General features: G+C 33.0%; 1 protein-coding gene across 31 annotated transcripts in view; it reads left to right on the forward strand.

The window, feature by feature from the left end:
- ADGRL2 (adhesion G protein-coupled receptor L2) overlaps positions 1-22,320 on the forward strand; it is a 597,884-nt gene that overhangs the window by 377,192 nt on the left and 198,372 nt on the right. For all 31 annotated transcript variants that reach the window (XM_074335025.1, XM_074335028.1, XM_074335029.1 and 28 more), the window contains exon 5: positions 11,163-11,204. The gene's annotated coding sequence lies outside the window, so the exon portion shown is untranslated. The remainder of the gene's footprint in view (positions 1-11,162; positions 11,205-22,320) is intronic.

Below are 22,320 nucleotides of genomic sequence, written 5' to 3' on the forward strand. Positions count from 1 at the left end.
TTATTATCACCACCAGTCCTTCATACGCTATTTCCTCACCTTTCTTTATGTTCCTTATTAGCACTCATAATAATCTGGCATACTGCATATTGCCTATTTATTGTCTTTTTCTCCCTCACTAAATGGTAAGCTCCATGAGAACAGGAACTTTGATAGATTTTTATTTTCTTAAGCAATGCCTGACATACACAGAGTATTCATAAATATTTGTTGAATAAATAAATCAACTGGGGATTGTTTGGGGACTATAATTTTATGGCTGACTGAATAAAACTATGTTTGTTGAAAGGGTTTCTAAAATGTCTGTAGTTAGCTTGACAATATTTCTATTGTAATTGATTTTCATGTTCTTTTTGAGGGTCATAATTCTGAATATCACTTCTTATCTAGTATAATCCATAAGTCATGGGAGTTACAGTAAAGTTCATACAGACTTTATGACTGACCCTGTTTTGAATAAATCTTCAATTTAGATGTGATTTCTTATAATTGGCCAATTTCCCTGAAAAGCAAGTAACTGAAATATATTGATTAATTGAGAACTGCAGTTAATTGGGGTTTTTTCTAAAATTTATTATACAGAACAGAGTAGGCACTCAATAAATATTTGTCAAATATGTGAAGTCTAGTTAGTTAAAGTAGACTTACTATTTTGTTTTTAGTTTCTCAAAGAAAAAGAGAAATTTTCAATTAAATATGTAATAGGCAATAGCTTTAGAATCCACAAAGTGGACAAATAAGCTATTTTTAAAGTATCTCAAGTTCTTCTCCTTCTGTTCTTCTTTTTAATCTTCCTTTCCCCCTTCCTATTTATTCTCTTTCCTTCTCTTTCTTTCCTGAACAATTTAGTCCTAAAACTATTAGGTGGGGACAACTAAGGAGGCTTCCATAGAGGGTGTGGGAGGAGAAGACCTCAGAGGCCTAAAGAGCAGTGTTGAAGCTCAAAGAAGGTGAGAAGGACACCTGTGTGGGAGGTTGGAGTGTTTAGCAGCAGAAGGGTATTGGTTACTCCCAGGGAGATTGATCAAATAAGTCAACGTATTAAGGATAATTAGGAGATAAGGTTTTCATTGTTGGAGAAAGTAGTTACAAATATGTAATTGAATACTGTGGTATTGGTTTGGACATTAAAGATATCAGTTTAAACTCTTGGTGTGATATAGATATAGATATATATGGTATAATATAGATGATATAGATATAGAGAGATCTAGAGATAGACATATGATAATATTGGTACCATGTTTCCCCAGTACCTAGCCGGACAATCAGCTCTAATAAGACCTAGCCAGACAATCAGCTCTAATGCGCCTTTTGGAGCAAAAATTAATATGAGACCCAGTATTATACTATATTATATCATATCATATCATGTCATATCATATTATATAAGATCAGGTCTTATATTAATTTTTGCTCCAAAAGATGCATTAGAGCTGATTGTCCAGCCAGGTCTTATTTTTGGGGAAACACAGTATATATGGAGAGAGAGAGAGACAGAGACAGAGACAGAGACAGAGACAGAGAGATGGATGTAGATAAATAGGTGACTTTTTTCATACATGTGTTTCCTTGGTTCCAGATCCTGAAAACAATGATATACCCAAAATAATGTGCACACTTGCCAAGATCCCAAATCTTGGTTTCTAAATATAATTTTCAACTAAAAGCACCAGAACTCCTTGGGAAAATAGCTGATTCTAGACAAAATGAGCCTAGAATATCTTATTGGGCCAAAAGTATGGAAATAAACCATGCCAGGCACATGTCAAAGAAAGAAAAAGTCAGATAAAAGGGGGAGCACCCTGGCCATATCTGAGACTATTTGAACATCAAGGTGAATAATAGAGCAGATTATAACCCATTGGATAAAGTTGATATTCAGTCCGTATTGACATAAATAAGTTGAAAGTTAATTTACTTCCCTAAAATATACTTACAAAAAAGGGATAAAAGAAAAATTTTACAATAATCACCTTATTCATGAGATTAATATTAACATCACAAGTAATGTCCCCACTGATAGGATGCATTGAAATGAACACTACATCACTTTTGCTATTTTCCTGATAAGGATAGATAACCTGACTCTAACAATGAGAAAGCAGAAGATAAACCTAAAACAAGGAACATCTTGCAAAATAACTAATTTGTAATCTTTAAAAATGTTAAAACCATAAAATTCATGGGAAAACTGAGGAAATCTTCTAGACTGAAAGAGACTAAAGAGGCACAATGACTAAATTTAATACTTGATTTTGAACTGAATTATTTTGCTATGAAGGACATTATTGAGGCAAGTAGCAAAATGTGAATGGGGTCTGAAGACTATATGGTAATGATGCTTCCATTTTTTAAAAATTTTATTTTAGTGGTTGTATTTCAGTTTTAAAGAAAATTTCCTTGTTTGTAGGAAAAATATGTTATTTGGCAATAGTGGGCCATGATATTAGAAAATTACTCTCAACTAATTCAGGAACAATGTTATTTGTAATGTAGTTACAATATTTTTGTGATGAAAAATTGTTTCAAATTAAGAAGATAATTTTAAAATTTAAAATTCATCATCTTCCGTGAAATTTTGTCATAACCCTGAAATAGTATTCATGTTAATTTGTAGAAAATTCTTTTATATTTAAGGTTTTTTATACTACAATTTGAGGTATAGAATGTAGAAGAGTCTTCCCCTTTTAAAAATAAAGTGGAATAGACATGAAAAAGAAAAATTATACTTTGTGGAAGTTACAAAGAAAACAATTAAGACCTCTCAAACATTTGCTATTGATGGTTGTAGTGATGGTTTTCTGTTTTGTTTTGTATTAAATGTTTTTATACGTACTTTATTAGGAAGGAACCAGATATCTACAATAAGTATTAAAATATCAATGAATATTATCTAAACAGAAAATAATGATACTCCCTTAGAGACAAAAAACAGTAGAGTTGGTATGCGGACAGGTAACATTTTATATGTATTTGCATTGACATGATACAACTATTATCAAATAGCACGCCAAATAATAGCTTACAATGTTCCCTGGCTGCATGAACTTGAAATGAATTCCAGCAAGAACAGGTCATGCAGGCCATGCATGAGGTGAATCCTAGGATGGTGCTGCAGGTATCATTGCATCTATTCAGTGTTATCGATGTCTGAGTGCTCAGCAGACACAGCCAAAATTAGAACAACAATGAATGTACTATCAAGATGGATTTGTTCAAAGGTATGGTGCTGTACTTGGGAAAATTGGATAATTTTCATTAAAAAAAATATGACAGTGGAATTGGAGAAATTATGACATTGTAATATCAAGCTTGCCAATTTGGAATTTAAATATTAAAAATTTAGATTAGATTAAGCTCATATTAAGAATATGTAGTGGAATAAACTAAAATAGTTTACTTGTATTTGATCTCTAGTTTAGTTGGTCAATCAAATAATCATTTTTATCATATCTCGCACTTAAAATATCTAGAAGATAATCATTTTTATTTCTATTGCTGGCAAGGGATCACAGAGGTTAACCATCTTTCTCTAAAGGCAAAGAAAGTTTAGACTATCTTTTGAATATTCCTTTCCCTGTTTTGGGGGACACTATGTATTCTTTTAGGGAATTGAGTTGTGGTATGAAGGGTTTGGAGTATGACAGGAGATGTGAGGAATATGGGGGCCTGGAATTATCTGAGATTCGCTGCCAAAAAAAATTTTGCCCCGGTATGGTAGAAGAAGATAAAAGGGGTCATATATATGGTGATGGAAGGAGAACTGCTCGGGGTGGTGAACACACAATGCAATATATAGATATGATGTATTATAGAATTGTACACTTGAAACCTATATAATTTTACTAACCAATGACACCCCAATAAATTTAATAAAGATTTTTTGACTCTGGGTGGTGAACACACAATGGGATTTATAGATGATGCAATACAGAATTGTACACCTGAAATCTATGTAATTTTACTAACAATTGTCACCCCAATAAATTAAAAAAAAAAAAAAAAGATTTTTTTGCCCCATGTCTACATAGCTGCCAGCCCACAGGGAGTTCCCCCTGCTCAGGCATTGTGATGTGCTGAAAGAAACCAATAAATAGCAAAAAGGCTTCATGGACTCTTTCTTATTAATGTATGAGAAAATTAACCTTTCACAAATATTGTGATTTGAAGAAACTTAGAATTTTCATTTAGGGGAACACTCAGAGTTCCGTGTTAATAAGGGCATGGAGGACAAGTAACACAGCGTTCAAAATATAGTTCTGCTCTACAGCTATGGAAGCTTAGACAAAGTATTTGATCTTTGTGCCTCGTTTTCTTTATATGTAAAATAAGGGTAATAACACCCCCATCATAGGATTATTATGAGCGGTAAGTGAGACAACACATGTAAATTGCAAAAAGTAGTGCTTGGGACATGGGACACACTAATTCCTAGCCATTATTATAGTTATGAGGAGATCCAGGAACAAAGAGAAAGATATCAGGCAAAAATAGAAGCTATACTAAGAAATCAGGGATTTCTAAGAACACATGTTGATTGATCCTTATCTGAATAAATATATTTATTGGTACGTATATAGATGACACCATATTAGGGCATGCAAGTACTAATTTTTTGTTTTCAATCTTTAAAAATGGAGATAATAGCAGTATTCCTCACAGCATTGTTATAAGGGTAATTATAAAACTTAAAAATTTTCCTGACACTTCTAATAAGCACTAATAAAAAACACTAGTTGTACAACTGTTGCTAATTATTATTATTATTATTATTTAACTTTATGATATAATAAGATCAGAGTGAGAGATACATGTGAAGGCATAATTACAATTCTATAGTAAGATAAGAACAGAAGAGCTAGCATTTGTAGTCTTTTTAAGAATGAATACAGTTTTTCCCGATGGAAAGGAGGGGAAGGACATTTCATGGATTCCCCATGTGTTTTACCTAAACTTGACTTCTTTTCAAAAAGTCCCTAGACCCACAATTATTCCACTGAGAAAGTGCTTTTGAATTGACCATGTCCACACAAACTAATCAACAAGTATTTGAGCACCAAATCTGTGAAATACGCAGATAAAATGGAAGACAGCCTCCCAGCTGGTTTTCCTATATCCACATTCTCTCTTCTTAAGCATACTTTTCACGAGGTCGACACACTAATCTTCCTAAATGCAATTTTCATCATTCGTAACTGCCAGAGAACATAAAGTCATTCTCAAATGTCTGCTGTATCATGCCCAAATGACTCTACCTAGCTTTAAGGATCCTCTACAGTCTTGCAATTCATAGTATCACACCAACACCAACATGACCTGGGAACTTGTTAGAAACAGACAATCTCACAACTCAATCCAGACCTCCTAGAGTGTGCAGTTTAACAAGATCCCAGGTATGCAAATTGAAGTTTGAGAAACATTGCTCTACAATATCCATTAATCTAAAACAAACACAAGCACTAGCCCAGAACACAACCCGTGGACTCATCAAGAAGAATTAAATCCTTTCATTTATATTTTTGCATCCCAATCAACCCTTTTGCTCATGTTCTTAACCCCACTACAAATTTCTTATTTCCTTCCCACCTACTAAGTCCCATCCATTGTTGAATGTCCTGGGAAAAGTCCCATATCTTCCATCAAACTAAGACCATTTCAAGCCAGAGTAACCGTGCTGAATACTTCTTGCATTTAGGTCAAAACCATTTCATTCTTTTTATTATTCATGGAATGATCATTTTCTGAATGGTCATAATTGTTAACCAGGCCCTGTTGCCCTGGCCAGAATGCAAACAAAAATACAGACTTCCCCTGCCTTCACTAAGCTCACAATCACAGCAATAATGGTTTAGTAAAGATATCTTAAGTTTCACAGACAAGAAGTACAAGTGGGAAGATGTAGGGATGCAGGACCATATTGCCTGAAACTACATCATTTGTGCTATTTTTGTTGTTAAAACTACTTAAATAAAGGGAGTAATTTTTTTGAACTATATTAAACCTTTTCGTAGCATAAAATAGATTAAATATTTCAACTGATAGAGACAAACACAAGAGATACTATGCTTTCATCATTTCATGCCAATTTCACAATTCTGCAGATAATTGTTAAGATTTTTTAGAGGCCGACAATATGTCTTTCTTCATTCATTTAACAAATACCCGAATTTTAAAATAGCTCTTCTTTGTCCTTTTCTGACTCCCTAAGTTTAGACATGGTACGCACTAAGTAAATACTTGTTGATTGAAGACAGTCTTTGATCTCAAGTTGGGACTAGGTTTACACATATGGAACAACCATTGCACAAATGCAGCCCTTTCCTCCCACTGCTGTCATGACATAAGGAAACGTTCATGAATTTGCAATGACATTTTAGTTTACTAGTAGTGTCTTTTGGATCAAAATGTTCCTCCAGAGTGCCATGGAAGTTTCTGTTTCTCTGTAGCTAATGTTTGTGTTCACCAGAGATGGTTGGAGCCCAGCCAACCAAATGGAATTGGCTAGTAAAAGCTTTTGTGGGTGAGCATTTTGGAAACAAGATTCGAGACCATTTGCCAGCAAATCTCAGCAGGTGGAATTTAAGCAACATAAGTTAATGTAAAGGTCTGATGTGAAGAGGCCTGGAAGGGCAGGGGAGATAAAATGCCTAATGAAGTCTGTAACATCCCATATTCTTTGATAGTAAAACTAAAAGTTAGCTTTCCTCATTATTGCAAAACCACTTATCAGCTCTTTAGATAAAAACAGATGCTCTGGTAGACAGCCATTCTTCAAAAGATCTCATTCTCCAGACAGCACTGTAGTACATTAAGATTAAATATTACGCAAGACCTTTTGTGAGCCCCTGAGTTCCTTCAATGTGATTCAAGTTTCCTTGTGTGAGTGGAATCACACAAGGGAACTTCAAAACCAAACAAAGTAAAAAGATTATTTCTAACTAACATAAACTAGCACTTTACAGGATCTGGTGTTACACAGAAAGCACACATTATTCTGACTCAAGAATCAGCAATTTCCATATATATATATTTATTTATGTATAATCTTCAAATTGGTTACTGCTTTTCTTTAATCTTACTCAGCAATCTTGCTGAAGGTGAGCATTCCCACATGATGTGCAATTTTGTCTTCAACTTGTCATTTCTCTGGGTACAGAAGAAAAGCTCTAGACCCTTAATTGAGCAATTAATATTTCTTAAGTGAATATAGAGTCTGAGGATAGTGCCAAGATCTTCTTTTCATCCAGAGAACAGGGCTAACACGAGCGGTGGTGTCTGCGTTGCCTGGCAGCACGCCAGCTTTAGGTAGAAGAGCCAAATCAAGATGGAAAGGGGGACTCATTCTTCACTTTTAGTCACTCGCTGGCATCTACAGAGGTTCTTGAAAGAATGCCAGTTAGGGCCAATTTACATGCCTCCTTGGAGGTTTTAGATGACTCTTCACCAAAAACTGTTCGGTTTTCTCATTTAGACTGTTTCTCCAGAGTAGTATTTGCAAACTTGCTGCTGAATATGCTGTTTGCAGATCATTGCTAGGTTTCCATACCAACATAAAGCATTGGTACTTGAAAAATTCATTAAGAAGTGACTCATCTTAACTCCTAGGTCTAAATTTGTGGAGTGGTTCTACTACATTTTCTATAATGTCCCAGAATGTAAGCAACAGAAAATGAAGAGTTCATATGCAAACAGTTAATGGAATATGCCCAGACAAGGGACTTGTTTCTTCATACTTTGTGCCATTGTTTAAGCACTTCTAATTGTTTTACGCTTTTCTTTGGATAGAGGTAGGATCCACTTCTCTGGAACTTCTACCATTTGTCTTAGTTTTCTAAAACACTATGATTTCAACTGATAGAGACAAACACAAGAGATACTATGCTTGAGTATCTCCTTCCCATAAGAATACTCCTAAGGTTATATGGATTCCAAACATCGTCATTAATGAGAAGTTAACTTTTCATTAACTACCTTTCGAACATAGTCTGCTAATACTCAGCTCAATTAAAGTTAAAAAATACATAAAACCTGTATTTTAAATAACTTTTTTCTACATTTGGTTAAATTTTGATTGAAGCTATACTTAGTCATCTGTAATACAAAAACTGCAGTCTAGAAATTGCTATTAAAACATTGGACTGGTATACCCAGCTATCAAAAGCATCTTTTAGGCTGCCTCCATTAATGAAAATTTTACTTTACACTACCAAATGGTGACTGAAAAATGCTGAAATACTACTGTCAGACACAGGTGTAAAATTTCTCACCAGAGAGCTATATAGCTTCAGGATAAAATGTTTGCTACCTAAATACAAATTTTAGCAGCCGCTAAAATAGTTAGGAAGACCTTCGATCACGTTGCTTCTTAATTACAGTTTATAAAGAATTATATTACACAGTATCAAATTAAAATATAGTTACTCTTTGCAAAATTCCACACATTTATGAAAACATAATTTGCTAGCACTTTAAATCAGGCTTAAAGACAGTTTCAATATTCCTTATGTGCCCACAAGTTTCTCTAGTCTTTTGCAAAGCTAAAGCGATAATTTTTCCAACAATGTAGATGGTTACTACTCACCAAAGCTACATCAACAATTTAATACATCATTCTTTAACTTCTCATTAAAGTTGTATTACTGAAGCTTGACCAAATTTTCTTCATGCTTGGCCCTCAGTTTAAGTTTGATACTCTAGTTTTCCTCCTATATCAGGTTTTGCCCTGTCTTCAATTATCATCATTCTTTCTTTTACCCAATTTCAAGAAATAGAAAAAGCCTCTTTGATGTGCCAATCCAAAGTATGTTCAGATAAAATGTAAATAATTCAATAGGCTTGTTAACAGTTGATATTTGAATGTTGAAGGTTGTTTTCTTTACTCATCAGCTCTCCTGTTGAAGTTAGATGACCCATGGTAGTGACTTGGAGTGCATTTTGAATTGGTAAAAAACAAACAAACAAAAACTTTCTGTTAGAGGAATGGTGACAGAAATAGCAAAAGGAAAAAAAATCGATGAAGTAGGAACATCCAAACGCATATTCTTATCAAGTCTTATACTTGTCCAATAGTTACAAGCCTCTCTGAAAATATTTATATGTGTGGGTGGAGGCAAGTTGCCCATTAAATTGTAAGAAGCATTATCAGATTCATCAGACTTGGTTGTAAATTTGACTATACATTTTGGCTCATAGAAAAATGAGGAGGAAATATCTGATTAAAGTGTGCATTGCTGCTGAGGCAACTGAATGTTGCCATAGCAATTGAGATGAAATGTGCAAGAAGTGAGATAATTAAATCTAACCCCTTTAATAGTTTTGAGTCAATGCACTGCCAATAATAAAAGTTATCTACAGTATTAAGATAAAAACATTCCTCATGGAAAGTCTTACTAATATTTTGTTGTATCCTTTCTAAATACATTGCTTTAGGTGTATAATTTAAATATTCTATTTTAATAATCAAATACAGTTTTGACCTTGGTCTGCAGTTGCCTAGAATTTCTGCTCGTTTATTGTATCATAGGAGCAGACATCTATAAAAAATATCCAATTTTTTTTCCCTCTAGTTCTTATAAAAAAGCATACTAAAACCAAAGCTGTCATATTTGAGCTTGGAATTCAGTAATATCTAGAACGTACTGCCCTCTTCAGGAGCTGGTGCTTAAAAATACTTTGATAATATTTTTCAGCAGTTTAGAAATTATAAACATGAGTTGTAATAGTAAAAGTTTTATTAATAATTCTTTAGGAATAAAAACCACATACAATAAGTATTTCTAAGTTTAAATTTTTTCCATAAAAATCTTTCATTAAAAATCAATAAGTACAAATTATGAAGTAAATTATTATTTATGATTAAATATGAAAAAAAATAATTCCCTTAAAGAAATTGCAATCATGGGGAAAATTCCTAAATTGTTACAGAACTTCAAACTTCCATATTTACTATCCAAATGTTTCTTTAAGAGTAAAATGTCTGAAAATTAAGATATTTTCTATTTGAAAATCTGAGTAGGATACACTTAAAATCTTAGTTTTATTCTCCAGCAAAAAGTCAGTAAATTTGTGAACAATATTTGTCGCTTAAAATTTAATCTAGTTTTCATTTACAGAAGCATTATCTTTCTCAGAAATAATGATTTGAAATTACATTAATACATTACAATTTTTATTCAAAATCACTTGAAAATAATATCAAAGGATCAAAATGTCATCATCCGGAAATTCAAGCAAATCCCTTTTCTGCATATGTTACCTATGAAAATTTCCTTAGCCATCATCTAATTTTGGCAGAGGGAGATGAAATTAGGATTTTTTCTCTAAATTACGTTTATGGCACCTAAAAAAAAATAAAGGAAGAGAAAATGACCAATACATAACATGAATTATCAGAATATAAGCAAAGCACATTTTCTTATACCCTTACACATTCCTTTATATTAGAATTATTGAGCTTATTTTGTTCTAATTATTAAATGTGAAAGTAAATGTTAATTAAAAATCTTTTAAAAATTAGAAATTGAATAATAATAAATACCATTTGAAAATACAATTTTGTTCTAATTCTTACCATGTGATGCAATTAATGCCTTGTTTTGAATTAACAGAAAATAGTAAGAAAGTGAATGTTTCTTTATTATTATTTATTTAGTGTAGACTGGAAGCTTGGACTCCTAATTTTGTTTCTCAGCTTCTACATCAGATTTTAAGTATAAAATTCCAAACAGGAAATTTATTTACATATAAATGGATGTAAGTGTTCATTAATGTTGATTTTAGGAAAGTAGACTCAATTTTCCCTTTGAGTTTTAGGTACTGTATAGCTCTTCTATCTGCATCAATGTGAAATGCAACAGTGCTAAAAGGTAGAAGGGGAAAAATTCTATTTACAATATTCTCTCAGTCCTATCATATTTGTTTTGTGGAAAATAAAATGTTTTTTACCTTGACTTTGAAAGTATTTATCATAACAATTGCTTAATTCTAAGGTAGCTCTGTCCAAAAGCATGTAATACCCATTCAAGAGTTCTTACAACATTAATTTGTATTTTCTGCAATGGATTTTCTTCATTTTTTCTTCTGCTGCTGATGCATTACATTTGGCAGTTAGGATCCCTGTGGATGGAAGTATAATAAATAATATTCTCTTTGCTTTCTAGGGTATTTATGGCACAATGATAAATTTCATCTCTCACAGAATGGTAAGTAAAGAGTTCTTTCTATATTTGATAGTACTGAAAACAAATGAGAAATAGTGAATTGTTATAATAGAAATGGAGTATCATTTGTTAAATGTGTTGAATGATCTGATAATTACAAAGTAGTTTATACCCTTAAAATAAATGGATGTTACATTCAAATTCTGTAAGCATTTCCAAATTCTCACCAAATATGCTAGAGCTCCTTCAGAAGGAATGTAAGGTCTTGCTTTCTATAGTGGATTGCAGTTGAACATAGTGTATTCAACATTTTGTTTTCTAGGATGATTCATTTTAAAATACACAAAGATACACAGATACAGAAACAAATGCGGTTTACATTCTATGATCAGAAAGAAAGAGCATGTCTGTTATACATATTGAGAGTGAATGAGTAAGAATCCTTTAGAATTTTTAGTTACATAAAAACTGATTATAGGTAATTTATTTTTGACGAGGGCTTTTCAGTATCTGTGATTTTAAAAATATTTGTTTTCTAAGAACCTATATTATAACTTCTAGGCAAGCTAGCTAGTGTATGATTTTGTTTAAACACAGTTTTGTTATCTATATGATTTTATGACTTAAAAGTGTAATATTTAGTTTTAGCCTTTAATCATAACTTCTTTACAATTCGAATAAAAATTAATCTTATTGAATGGGAAAAGTCAATGTAAAATGATATTTCTCAGCAAATTATTACCATCCTCTATGAAGTTTTTTTTTTCCCCCCAGTGATTCTTGGGTATTTTATATAAAAATAAGAAATTTCTTACTATAGGAAAAAAACAAACAAACAAACAAAAACACTTTGAACTAAACCAATCATTAAAAAGTGCTATGTTAAGTGAAAAAGTGGGGCACAAAATACAGACATTATATGTTATGTGTGTGTGTTCTTCTGTATCACGGGGAAAGAGAATTGGGACCATATTATAGGTTTAGAAAGTAGTTTCACAAAAAACAGTAGGAATATGGATAGTTTAATAGTCTTCATTCCTTCTTCACTTCCTCGATTTCCTATAGTAAATATGTATTATTCTTATAATCAAAACAAAAGGAGTTTTTGAGTAATAGACTATTCAAAGCAGTATATTTATTATTAATGAAATATGTATATACAAAATTAAGGAAATAACCTCTTTGTGCCAGTTACATAATCAAAATGATCTTATACAATTAAAAAAAGAAAGCTTCCACTTAATCCCAGAAGGAACTAAAAATATAAAATGAAGATTAATTGTATAAAAAAAATGAAATATTTGAAGTGATGGTAAAGCTATTACTTTTATTAATTTTATTTTAATACAAAAGCACTGCTAGAATTCAGGCATGCATGTGAAAAAATGAACATTTAAAAATTAAAATGAAAAGATCTGCAACTTCACATTGGTTTTTAGTATATATGAATTTGGAATTTTATGAACTTTTTTCAGAAGAAAAGGTCTAGCTAGAAAAAGGCTAAAACATGAAGGTAACACCTTTAAAATAAACTCACACTTTAAGTTAGTAGATCAAACAACTCGGTAACAACAGAAAACTGATCTAAAAGCTAGGAATATGGGTAGTTTAATCTATAATCTACAGTCAGTTGTCATCTTTGTAACTTTAATGTGCAAGTATAAAGAAATGTTAGTGCAAGATTTGCTTTTAACCTGAATAATGTTAATAAATCATTAAATAATATTAAGAAACCAAATATTAATAATAAACATAGAGCAACTAATATAATATTTTTGAGATTAAAGATTTCTTCTCAAGAGTAATTTATTACAGGGTGAAAATTTAGCATAAAAGTATAATTTGTATTTATATCTTGTGTGTCCAGCAATTTTATCTGGAAATAAGCCAATAATTTTAGAAGAAATTTAGGTGGAAAAAAGGGCACTCTAGCAAGTACCTAATACTGTTCACATTAATGCTTCCCAAATCCTCACTTCCAGAATTGGTCTTCTGATAGTCCAGCTGACAAACTAAAAAGGATGCTATAAAAGCTTAGAGGGACAAGAGAAGAATGCATTGAAAAATTAGAGGCTGTTTGCACACTGTCACCAGGAGTAAGAATTAGGGACTAAAGACTAGTTGTATGATTTTGAGTAAGATATTTCATATACATGGGCTTAAAATTCCTGATCTGTTAAATCAGGGAGTTATACTAGAAGATTTTTGATAAAATCTAAATACCTTTCTAGCCTTTTCTTGAATTTTGCAATAAAATTATATATCCTTTAACTTACTATACAGAGCATAAAATAATATTTTGAGATTTAGAGTTGTTAGCATGAAAAAGGTTTTAATGATTAAAAGGGTAAACTTCATTAATTTGCAAAATTCACTTACATTGAAAGTCTCATACAAATGATATTGTGTAAATGAGGGATTATATATTGTGTGTTTTGATAATATTCTTTCCCTATTATTTTTTATTTTTTTATTTTTTTAAAAGAATTTATTGGGGAAGGGGAACAGAACTTTATTGGGGAACAGTGTGTACTTCCAGGACTTTTTCCAAGTCAAGCTGTTGTTCTTTCAATCTTAGTTGTGGAGGGCGCAGCTTAGCTCCAAGTCCAGTTGCTGTTGTTAGTTGTAGGGGGAGCAGCCCCATCCCTTGCGGGAGTCGAATTGGCAACCTTGTGGTTGAGAGGATGCGCTCCAACCAACTGAGCCATTGGGAGCTCAGTGGCAGCTCAGTTCAAGGTGCCGTGTTCAATCTTAGTTGCAGGGGGCACAGCCCACCATCCTTTGCGGGAGTCAAGGAGTTAAACTGGCAGCCTTGTGGTTGAGAGCCCACTGGCCCATGTGGGAATCGAACCGCCAGCCTTCGGCATTAGGAGCACGGAGCTCCAACATCCTGAGCCACCGGACCGCTGCCCTCTTTCTCTATTATTATTTTTTAAATGTACCTAAAAATTTAACCTGAATTTTCTCATTTGCTTTGAATGAGATAACATTGTAAATAGTGTGTGAGAAAAAAATCTAGCATCAGCCTTTTCTGGAGAGTGAGGAGCCAAATTCACCTATTTGTGTATGAAAATGTATATTTCTAATAGCTTTATGCTGCCAAGATGCTAATGTGATATAATCAAGAATTTTAATTCATTATTTTTTGCATCCGCTCTATACCATCTTTAGTAAAACTAACATATCATGACATTTTAGAAAGAAAATAAAATTAACCTCTAGTCCATAACTAAGAGCAAGGCCAATGTAACAAATTATTGGATAAATAAAACATCTGTTCATTGAAACTATTTTGTTTCTAATTTGTAAGTGTGCAAATTTAAGCAAACAGCCAATACTCTGAATTACTATGTAAACTGAATTGAAATGTATGTATATATTTTGTTGACATGTGGCTATTAAAACTGAACTTTAAAACAGAATAAATCTTCAGCACAACCAAATTTTTTTAATAGATCAGACAAAAATGCCAATTATTTAAATAAAGCAAATTTTTCAATGTAATTAATCTGAATTTCAACAAAATAGGTCTTCCCTCTCATTCCCAATTCTGGCTATACTTAATGAACAAAAATTGAATGCAAATTTCTGTGAAGAGTCTTCTAGTCTTCAATCAACAATATATTTTATTTCTGAGAACATTAATAAAAAATGTGTTTATTTCATTAAGGACAAAAATTCCATGTTGGAGCTAATTACAACCAATAGTTATTTTGCCATTTTATCTTTTAAAATTCCACAATATTTTCTAATATTAATATATCGAATGCCAAATTTTAGGTCAGATAATAGTAATATTAAAGCATTATTAATTGGCCAACAGATTGATTACTTTCAAGATTTTGAAAAAGCCAAGATAAAAACAGTCCTCTCCTTTTCCTTCAATTAAACTTGCATGCAATTATTCCTGTAGATTATAAATCTCTTTTGGGATTTCCCGTTTCAAACAAACTTTTTGGTTCATTTCACAGGAATAATATTCATCTTAATTAGCAAAAAACAATTGATGGGCTTTTTACAAGAGGGAGTTCACTCCCTGCACTGATTACTGCCACTAGATTATCCTGTTTAAAAAAAAAAAAGAAAAAAACAGCCCTGCTTTTAAAGCAGTTAGTTAAACATGTTGTTATCTGTGAGTGGCCATTGCTTTGAAGACATGATGTCTGTCTTGATGAGCGGTTAATCCATTTTGTTTTAACCTCCAAACTTTCCTAAGCAATAACCAAAGTTGGCTATTTTATATCAATTCAAATATAAAAAGGAAAATGATGACTTATATAAAAAAACATTTCTGGTGTGTTGGTGAATTGTTTTATAAAGTTTATAAGGTTAACATGCATGCTTTAAAATTTTTTTTTAAATATTTGGTAGCTCAAAAATAAAATTTCTAATACACAATAAGAAAGAACAAACCATAAATATCTGAGTCCCATGTGACCTTTCAAGCTGTGTACTCTTCTGAAATTCCTTAACTCTCTTCTTCAACCAGAGCTAAACAGTACCTTAAATTTTCTCTATCCCTTGCCTTTTCTTATAATTTTATCTCATTTATTTGGCTCTCTAAACATGTTATTGTTTGGTTTATATGTTTTCAATAATATGTAAGAAAAAAATACATATTTGTGACTTTTCCATTCCACATGAAGTTCTGGAATTCAACCTTTTGCAGCACATAACTATAATTCATTAGCTTATATTATTGTATCGTATTCCATTCTATGACATAATTTGTCTTCTTCATCATTGTTGGTTATTTGGGTTGCTTCCAGTATTTTGTTTATGTTTTTTACTATTATATACCATGCTGCTATGAACATTTTGAACATGTATAAGTGGATATGTATGAAAATTTCTCTAGGGCAAGTGGTTCTTAACCTAGAATGATTTTGCCCCCAGAGGATTTTTGGCAATGCGTGGGAACACTTTTGGTTGTCATAATTTGGGGGGTGCTACTGGTTTCTAGTAGGTAGAGGCCAGCGATATTCTAAATATCCTATAAGACAGAGGACAGCCCCCAGAACAAAATTACCAAAGCTAAAATGGCAATAGTGCTTGGCTGAGAAAATGCTCTAGAATATGTGCTTTAAAATGAATTGCTGGGTCATGAAGTATGGAAAATTTATTAGATAATTCCTAACTGTTATACAAATATATCAGTTTTAGACCCTTATCAGTAATGTAAAGATAAATATTCCAATAGTGCTTCATTCTTGTTAGCACTTAATATTGTCAGATATTTTCAATATTTTATATCAATTTTGTGAATATTAAATAAAAAAAATCCTCAGAGTTTCTATCATAATCTGTCCTAATAATTTTTAAACCAGAATTACAGAACAGACTCTTAGGCAAAGTAAGAATTTATTGGTTGATGGGTCCCAAGGAAGGCTGATTCCAAACTTAATTCCAGTTATTAAATTTTCTAGGGGTCCATGAACCAGTAAATTGCCTTTGCTGAAGCTTTCTGTAACTTGCAACCAAAATGGTCCTGATAACTACACTTCTTTAAAGAAAATTAAATTCTGAGATGGTCTCCCTGCATGCCGATAGTTCTAGAAGGCAATGGATGAATAATAATTTTAATATCTTTTCCACCACAAGGGAAGGGAATTGCGAAGAGTTCCTGAGTGAGCTCTTTCAAAGTCCTGCCTTGACCAGAATGTGTCTGATGTATTCCTGAGGCAGGTCAAAGTAAGAAGGCGTACCTAAGCTCATTCCTTATGACAAAGTTTAGGACCACTAGTATTCTCACAGTTAAGCTTCTGGTACTTAGAGGGATTCTATGAAGAAGCCCTTCCTGGATGTTGTATTATTTTCCCACTACTTTCTACTGGAGATTTTGCATATCCTGAATGGACGGGAAAGCGGCTGAAATTTAAGAGAAAATGTAACTATTATGGAGCATTGTATGCTATGTTTAGCACCTGGTTGGTCCATTTTGATTTATTTACTAGTTAGGTGTTATGGGTTGAATTGTGTCCCCCCAAAAATTCATGTGTTAAAAAGTCCAAACCCCAGTACCTCAGAATACAATTGTAATTGCTGATAGTTTTTAAAGAAGTTATTAAGATTAAATGAGGTCATTTGGGGTGAGCCCTAATCCAGTATGACTGGTGTCTTTATAACAAGAGATTAAGACAGGCACACATAGAGGAAGACCATGTGAAGACATGGGGTAGAGATGGCCATCTACAAGCCAGGAAAAGAATTCTCAGAGGAAACAGCCCTGTCTGTCAAATCTACACATAAAATGTTTTTCAAATATCTGCTCTACTCTCTGTTCCCACTATTACTACCTTAGTTGAGGCTTTGCTTTTCTTCCTTGAAATATTCCAATAGCATTAGCTTCTCATCATTCTAAACAAAGCATTCATAGTCATGCTAGCAAACCCAGACAATTGTGAATTTGTTGAAGACAAGTCTGCTCTGTATTCTCTTCTTATACCCAATATATATCATATGTCAGATGCCAATTTTTAGGTCAGATAATAGTAATATTAAAGCATTATTAATTGATCAACAGATTGATTACTTTTAAGATTTTGAAAAACACAAAGATAAAAGAGTCCTCTGGTTCCTAAATCTGGCTGTGCATCAGAATTTGGGGTGGCATTTTTTTAACTTCAGATTTTCAGGCCTCAGACCATATTTATTGAATCAGAATCTATAAGCATGTGGGCTAGAATTGGTATTTTTAATATGTTCCTAAGGTGACCTTATGAATAATGGACATCTGTTACTTGTATTTGCCCATCTTTTTATTAGCGGTCATGTGACAGCTTACCCAAAACTTCTTACTTCTTACTTGTTCACTATTTCTTACTGTGCCTTCTATTATGAATAATAATAGTATTGCTTTATGAATAATAAATCTAATTATACTTTTTTGAAGTAAAATGGTAATTCTTTTACTTTAACAATGTCTTTCAAGAATTTTCTTGTTAAAGGTCCCTATTTATTGTGGGTTACAGTATGACTGCCTTCTGAGAAGCTACAAAAATGCCATAAAGATATTTTAATACGTATAACAGTAAAAATAAATGAAGCCTATCTAGTTTGTTCACTATTGCCTCTAACTATGTGAAAGAACTGGCAGAAACATTTACTTCTCTTGTAGTTATTTTGTGGCCTGGCCTTATCCATATTGATACAAAGTGTGTGGTAGGACCACAAGTGAAAGTGGGTTTAGAGTTCACCTTGGTAAAGGAGGAAGTAACATCTCAAATTCTACTATAATCATTCATATTATAAACTTAACTTATGTACCTAACATTTGGCAAAAATTGACAACCTAATACCCTGAAAAGAAAAATCATATTGCTTTTCTTACTTTAAAATATCTTATTAAAAAATATCTTCAAGGCTGAAGCAGTGAGTCTTTGTATCTATTCGTAGATAGGAAACATAACTCTAGAAAAAAATAGCAAATAATGACAATCCTTAGAGATAAACTGTTGTTGGTCTGTTGAAATCAAACGCACTCTCCAACCATACTTAGATAACAAACGAAAAACTTGCTGAATATATCTGCCAAACTGATTAATTCAATAAATATTTGGTTTTTGTCTATTATATCAAGTATATAATATAGGAAGATTAAAACATGGCATAATTCCTGTTTTTGTGGAGTTTTCAGTTTTGTTAATAGAAGTCCCAGTTTAAAAAAATATACGGGATACTTACAGGATGGAAGCAGAGAGGCAGAGCGTGTGAGTAGAAGTCATGCCCAAATGCTACTTCCTGGAGGGACCAGTTATTCTGTGCTCAGATGTCAACAGCCAGTAGTACCCTGAAACTCGAGTAAACAAATGTGCATGACCTCTTTCAGTACAGTCTTTGCTATCCATGACACTTTGTAAAAAGGTTGTTACAAAAACTAAGTATTATCCATGGTCTACTCTTCCTGTTCTAAACGTATACATTCATGTATTCATTACACAAAACATTTTACTAAAAGTACTTACAAAATAAAGCCTCTTCAGCAGACTGAAAGGGCTCAGTATGAAATGATATACTAACCAACTAACTCTAGTCTTTGGTTTATTTCTTCCCAGCTCACATTTTCTAACATCATGGATCCTTTGGTTATAATTTTGACCACATACAACAACAAAGTTTTAGTAATTCCAAACTTGGTTAGCATCTCCAGGAACAGAAAGCTCACTATTTCTTCTATCAAAATATTGCATCTTTGAAAAATTCTGACTACATACAAGTGATTCTGTTTTTAAACTGAAAATATGCCTTATTATACCTTGCAGCATCTTAATTTAGCTTCTTTGGGCTATTTGGAATTAAACCTAATCCCTCTTCCACATAGTTTTTAATACAAAACATATAGGTGAGACTTTTATGAAATTAGGATAGGCTTAGTAAAGAAGATTTGGAAAATTAAAAGAAGTAGGAAAAAGAAGAAACTAGCCATATCCCCAGTACCCAAGACAACCACAGTTAAAATTTTGATATATCTATTTCTAGACATTTTACTGTAAATAGTTTTGATTCACTATTATTTTACATAATTTATTATCACATATGTACACATACACACACATACATAATTTAGCTTCCTTCTGGTACGGGAAATGTGCTGTAGAGGATGTGTAGGCAGACACTGACAAAAGACAGACCTGAGTTCAAAGTCAAGCATTATCATTGGCCAGCTTTTATTGCCTTGGACATGTTACTTAATCTCTTTCCGCCTCAATTTTCTAATCTGTAACTGGAAACCACTTCTTGCAGTTGTGACTAGCATTAATATAAAATGTTTCATACCTTGCTAGCAAATAGGAAATGCTGATTAATTAAAATTGTTATTATTTTTATACTATTCTGACATAGCAATCAAATATATAACAACTTTGAGGCTAAGAGTGCCTCAATTCTTTCAGCCTTTTCTCATATGAGACGGTTTTAAGTTGTTTTCCCTTGCAGGCTGCTCAATACTGAAAGTTTTATAACCTTTTCATTCATATCTTCCTTAAGAAATGTTGCTCTCAGAACTGAATGTGGTAACCTGAACAACTGGAAATAGAGTCAGATTCTGTCCTCTATTATGCTATGCAATCCTAAATGATTAATGCAGCCTAAATTACTTTTGTTTATTTTCCATTTCCCTCTCCCACCCTCTCCACCCCTCTTTCATTCTCCGTCTCCCACTTCTCCTTCTCCTCCTCCTCTTCTTCACCTGCTCTGTTTTCTCCTACTCCTGTCTCTGCCTCTTCTTTTTTCTTCTTCCTCTCCTTCTCCTCCTCCTCTTCTTCCCCCTCCTTCTCCTTCTTGTAACCATATTATACCCCTGATTCACTGCCAAGTAAAGCTATGCCTTTTTTCCATGAGTACTGTTGCTAAGTCTCACATCCCTCAAATCAAATCTAAGCAGTTGGTAGTATTTGGGCTCCAAGGCAGGATCTCACAATTATTCCAGCCAAAGTATATATTGTTAGATTTGTCCATCTTTTAGTTGTTAAGAACTTTTAGATCCTGGTCTTATATAATCCAATGTGTTAGGTTGATGCAAAAGTAATTGCAGTTTAGAAGGTTAAAAATAACTGCGAAAACCGCAATTACTTTTGCACCAACCTGCTGTTTACTCATCTTCCGTATGGCACGTAACTGATATTTGACAGGCATGCATTCTTATAGATTTATCTCAGTCATTGATAAATATGTTCACATCACACAAGGCGAAGGACTGTGGTGTACCACTTGAAAAACCTTCCTCCAGGCTAACACAGAATCATTAAAATGGCCATTGGGTACAGTCATTCAGCCTGTTATGAAAACACATTTTTAATAGTACCATTGCTAAACCTATATCTCTCAGTCTGGTCCACAAGGATATAAAGAAAGATCTTATTAAATGACTTCATATAATCCTGATATCATGTCTGTTGCCTTGATATACTGGTTTATTAACTGTACAGAAAAGAATCCATGAGGTGGAGCTGAATAACTTATTCTTATTGATTTTATACTTTTTCCTAATAACCACTTTTTTAAAATGTTCACCAAATAGTCTTTTACAAATATAGTTTAGGCTATAGTATTTCCCTCCAGGTGACACCACTTTCATGGATCTGAACTTTGCCGATGCTGTCATTTTTTGAACATAAAGTAGTCTTCTCTTATTCCCTCTCCTCCGTTTCTCAAAGGTAGTCATCGAAATACTTCATAATCTCACTTGGTAGTAATTCATAGAGGTCAAGAGACATACTGGAAGGTAAGCCTGTGAGTTCCTCCCAGTAGAGCACACAGGTGAAATGCTCAGACTGGACTTAACTCAAATCCTAGCTCTACACTTCTCTAGTTGTCTGATCTGGGACAAGTGATTCAACCGGATACTAATAACATGTTTTATAGGGTTGCTATGATGAGAAAACGAGTGAATGCATATAAATGCTTACTGCATGACACCTACTAGGTCCTCAGTAACTATTATCTATATTTTAATCACATTACATATTTGGGCTTTCAATTTTTAGGCAATGTCTAATGGTCTTGACTTCATTCATTCATTCAACAAATATTCATTGAGTAGTACTTGGTACATACAAGTGCTGGAGACACAAAAGCAAACAAGTCAAATTCCCTGCACTCATAGATCTTATAACCCAATATAGACGAAAGAAACACTTAGGCATGTAAAATAATAGCAGTCAGTGATTGGGAGAATAAAAAGTTTAAGGGTCAGAGAATATCCGAGAATATTATTTTAGAAAGGCTGGTTAGGGTCCTCTCTGAAGAGGTGACATGTGAGCAGAAATATGAATGAACCAGCAGGGAGAAACTTAAACAAGTAAAGATGCTTTGCTTTCTCTTTTTCATGAATGAATTTTGTGTCTTCAACTTTAAAAAATGGGCCTATTCCAGTATTGATCTTCTTCCTCTTTCATGCTAAGGAAATCATTTTTGGTTCTCTTAGTAGCTTTCACAAGCCCCAGCTCATTTTGTGCTTTAGTCTTGCTGATGTTATTTTTGTAGGTCTATGCTACCTTCATATATTTGTGCTTGATTATGTGTCCCCTTTTACCATCTTTTGCACACGTTGTTTTAAATTCAGAGCCTGTTGGTAGGTCCCTGTGCAGCACACTGGTTTTTTTAGTTTCCTCCCCATTTTCTTGCTCATTAGAATCATTTGTGTTTGCATAGGCAGAAC

This window comes from Rhinolophus sinicus, linkage group LG06, assembly GCF_036562045.2.
Source record: "Rhinolophus sinicus isolate RSC01 linkage group LG06, ASM3656204v1, whole genome shotgun sequence".
NCBI lineage: Eukaryota > Metazoa > Chordata > Mammalia > Chiroptera > Rhinolophidae > Rhinolophus > Rhinolophus sinicus.